Here is a 4,560-nt window from a genome sequence, read left to right as displayed (position 1 = left end):
TTTACATTGTTGATTAATTTATTTCATAATTCTTATGTGTTTGACATATTTGTTCTGTTACTTCGTAAACTCCCAAGACTTGCTTCCTCAACAGTTAGTTTAAATTGAAAATTATAGAAATTATCCTACTCCATTGCCCGCTAACAATACCCCAGCCCAGCAAAATGGCACAAAATCTGACATGGCACATTTTAAACTTGAGAATCCCCCAAATAATTATGGCCTGCTCTGAAAAGTTGATTTTCTTCCGCTAAAAACAAACTTTAAAAAGCCATTTAAACTCATTTCAACTATGCCTGAATAATACAACTCCATCCCTGCTGGGAGAATTTAGTACCCCCCACCCCCCCCAAACAATGCTAAAAATATCCAAGAGAAGCCCCCTCTGCCCGCTTCAAGAGTTTCCATCATGGATGTTGTCCTCTAGTTTTGGGGGTGGGGGCCGGTTCTGTCCCTCTAGGGTGAGAGGCAAGGTATTAATTAATGAGGGGGGGTTTAAGCAGAAGCACAGCAGGACCTCTGCACAATGTACTGATTAGCCAAACCCCAGAACACTCCCTTGAAACTAGTCTTTGATTCCGCTTGGCGGAGACTTTCAAAAAGAATGATGAAAGAGGCTCTTTTTAAAAATGCTTATCTGTTCCATATTCTGTGGCGGTGGAAGTGAACGATGGGCCTACTTATCTGACATTCTGTGTCGGCATTGGGAAGCTCTGGAGTATTTTCTTGTGTTGGGGAACCGATGGGGAGGGGGTGTGTCCCACTGTTGTTTTGCTGATGACGCCACCCCGTCTGACACATTTGCACAGACTGACAAGATTGCCATCATATCTAATTGATCTTATCTCCTGTGCTTGATCAATTTTATTGCCACTCGGACTGCTAATGGCCACTAATGTGCCAAGCTTCTGAGAACCACAAGATCCACTCTGCGATAGCATCAAACATAGCACAAAGTACCTACATTTATGGGCAAATATCTTACAGTGCTCAATTGAAGCTATCATTCACATGGAGGGCACCATTAGAATGGTCTTCGTTTCCCCGATTCAGCTGCCACACAAGACCTCTCTTTTGCATACCGAGACATACACCTGTGTGCCAGGAGTAAAGGTGTACAGGGTAAAACTGTTGTAGTATTTCAGATTCTTTTCTTTCAGTTCCTGACTGCCATCAGGTCATATGCACAGTTGCAGTAGCAACATGTCACTGCTGATTCCTTTGTTTCTTTTCAGTAGGCCAATACATTCGGTTGTTCTGCACTTCACTTGGATATCAAACCTGTGTCAGTCAGCATCCAGCAACAATAAGATAAACTACAGCAGCCCTCAGTACCATCACAGAGGGACTGAAAGCAGTTTTCCCTCATTTCCTCATACCATCAAAGGCCCCTCTGAGCCCTGACAGGGTCCACCTCCTCTCAATTAGTCCTCCCTTTTGGATAAAGCCTGAGAAAAAACACAAGCCTGAGAGAAAAGTAGTGTATTGCCACAAAGTTGAGCCAGATCTACTGTACATCTCTGAAGTGCTCCGGGAATGGTGTGCTGTTCAGGTTTCAGGTTACAGTGAGTAGTTTAATAGACCCGGGCTGCGCATCTTATGTAAGATGGATCGCAAAGCCTGCAGGGATGATATTAGCGCTGTCAGTACCTCGTATTAGGCAGAAGGAGGATGCATGGCCAAGACAGCAGCATTGCAATACCCTCTCGTCATGCGGTGATCTAAGGGATGAGGTGATTTAAACCACAGATTAAATTCTTGCTTTGTTTCACTGAAGCAGAGGTTAACTCAAATACACTAAAGTCAAAAGACAAATCAAAAGACAAAACAATGTATCTGATCAACCCAATTACTCAGCTGTCTCATTGTGATCCTGTGATGCTGTCTGTATAGTCTTCAGTGTCAGGGTGTGTGTAAATATATCTGAGTTTGACAGGTAGAGAAAATGAGGAAAATTGAGAGACTGGCCTATTTATAAAATACAGCTTAATAGTCTCACTTGTGGCAAAAAATCACTCCTTTTTCATCTTCTTTTGCCTAAATACAAACCACACTGGATCCAGCCACTCCTTTTGACAAGTTGTTGGTCCTTCCCCTTTAAGAGGCTTATATTTATTTTACACGACTTCAGCATTCCTTTGTCCTTTGGCATATACTGAATTACAATGACCTATTTCATCAATGTCCTTCGCTAATGAAGCAAGCATGCCCTGCTCCAGTGCTCCCACCGCCATCGGAGCATGGCGTGGCCATATAAGACACCACACATTTACATGTGTATATAGATACTCTATTCACCAGCTCTCGGTCTGAAAATGATCAAAACCTCACTACGTGTCATGGTGCCTTTTGTCTTACAGTGTACCATCTATTTTTTTCCCTCTTTGAACTTTATTCTTTTTGTCCATTAGGGAAATTTCCGTTGCAATTTATCGTTACCTGAATATGGCTCAACAGTATGCAGGCTCATTCTTACAATGAATAAGTCAGTTGAGTTAAAGTTTAATCATAGAAAAGAAAGAACTCATAAATATGTGCATCACACATCTTTTTATCTGTACTAGATCAGCTGGAAAGTTTTAGTCATCGTGGACCCCATAGTGGTAGTGCTGTATAGCATGTTTCTCATAAAGCCTTTATTACAATGAATAAATAATTAATAGCACCATATTTAGAGAAAGATAGTGAGATTGTTTGTGCTTCTAATATTCCATCTCTTAACAGAGATCTGCTTTTATTAAGATAAAAAAAAACTTAATTAAAAAAGAAAAATCTTAATTATAAATTAAGACTTAATTAAAAGTCTTAATAAAAAATATCCCTTATTGCAGGTTTAACACTTCAGTTCATTAACATTGATTTATTCATTGAATAATGTGAGTAAGATTCTATTTTTTGGATTGTACTAGAGTTCTCATTGGGGTAAAGTTGAATGCATTTGCGAAAATGAACAACCGTGAGCTTCATCATCAGAAAGCACTGATGGCTCAAACATACTGAAATTCATTCCTCTCGCTTAACCGTGTTAGTTAGGGACTGTAAAGTGTTACCCCTCTTGTGTTTTTGTGCAGTTGTTCTGATGTATGTAGGCAGATTATCTTTCCAACGGAAACGGTGTCCAATCAATGTACAAAACTTGTTTTTTTTGTTGTTGTGAAAAACATGTCTTTAGTTATTTGATTAAGTAAAGTGCTTTCAGACGCATTTTCAGACTTTCAGATCTCATGCGTCACCCCCTCAACTATTTTTTAGACTGTAAAATACACGAGTGATCTCTACTCATCCCACAGCCATTGTGACAGTCGTTGAGTCACTGAGAGGTCTTTAACACAATCTAAAATTCTTAGTAATGTCATAAACAAACAAATAAAATTATAGTTAATTAATACAATTCCATAGACAAACACCACTGGCCAACAAGTTGTCCAGTGAGTCATAAGCCTTGTTGTGGTCTGAGTGACGGTAAAGGAGGCCACTGGATTTGGGAAGGAAAAAACATGAGCGCATCAGCCCTGCTCTTGTCTGATGACTCAGCAGAAGCATGCTATAATGCCACGATCAATAGCTCCGAGCAGGCAGGGAGCAGGCCCAATGACAGCAGAACAATGCCGGGCCATGTCATCCTGCAGTGATAGTATGCTGTACATGACCATGAGGAGTGGAGTGTATGAGGGCTGCTGTGTTGTTATTTGCTTTGAGCACCTCTCAAAATGTCCCTTATGTATATTTGTAAAGTATAGACTGCACAGCTCGTCTGCTTTCTGAACCTGTGTGTGGTTTCATTATTGTTTTATATTAAAATGCAAACAAGTCTCTTTTCCCAAGGCTTGTGTTTAGGGTAATCCTTGGGGTAGTGCCACACACACACACACACACACCAACACAAACACAAACACACACACTCTTTCTCTCTCTCTCTCTCTCACACACACACACACACCAAAGTTCTATCCCAGCATGTCTCCACCATGGCTGTCTCAGTGGCTCAGTGGCTGCTGTGTCAGAAGTTGCTAAGACTGAGCCGGGGCGTTTGTGTGTCTCTATGTAAGCTGCAACGTGACTCTCCCGCAGGGGCAACCCTGCGCACCAGCCGGCACAATAAACTCCCATGTAGGGGCCTGAGGGGGAATTAATATTTGCCTGACTAATCCAACGTAATCCCGGATTTCAAGGGATGTGATTGTTTTTCACTCGGCGTGGCAGGGTGCTGAGATGCACGCCCAGGTCTCACACATCAGCGTGGGGTAGTGGGTGGGATGGAGACCGGGGGTGGGCTTGAGCTAAGCACAATTCAGAGATACTGGCCAGTATTTATTTTCATTGGTGTCTTTGAATTCTGTGTAGTGTAATTCTGGCAGTAGGACAAGCCTTGCTTAAGGAAATGGAACACACACGATTAGGGGTAAAACAGAACTAATGTTGTCATTAATTGTGTAGGCTGTGGCTTGGATTTGTGCAATTAATTGGTTGTGGACATTTTTGACAATGCCATTGCACAATACAGTAGCAGAGGCCATCACTTTTGGGAGATAAAACCAGTTTCAGAAAGAAAAAAAAAAA

This window comes from Alosa alosa, chromosome 4 (genome assembly GCF_017589495.1).
Source record: "Alosa alosa isolate M-15738 ecotype Scorff River chromosome 4, AALO_Geno_1.1, whole genome shotgun sequence".
In the NCBI taxonomy this organism is placed as follows: Eukaryota; Metazoa; Chordata; class Actinopteri; order Clupeiformes; family Clupeidae; genus Alosa; species Alosa alosa.
This window is presented reverse-complemented; position numbering follows the sequence as displayed.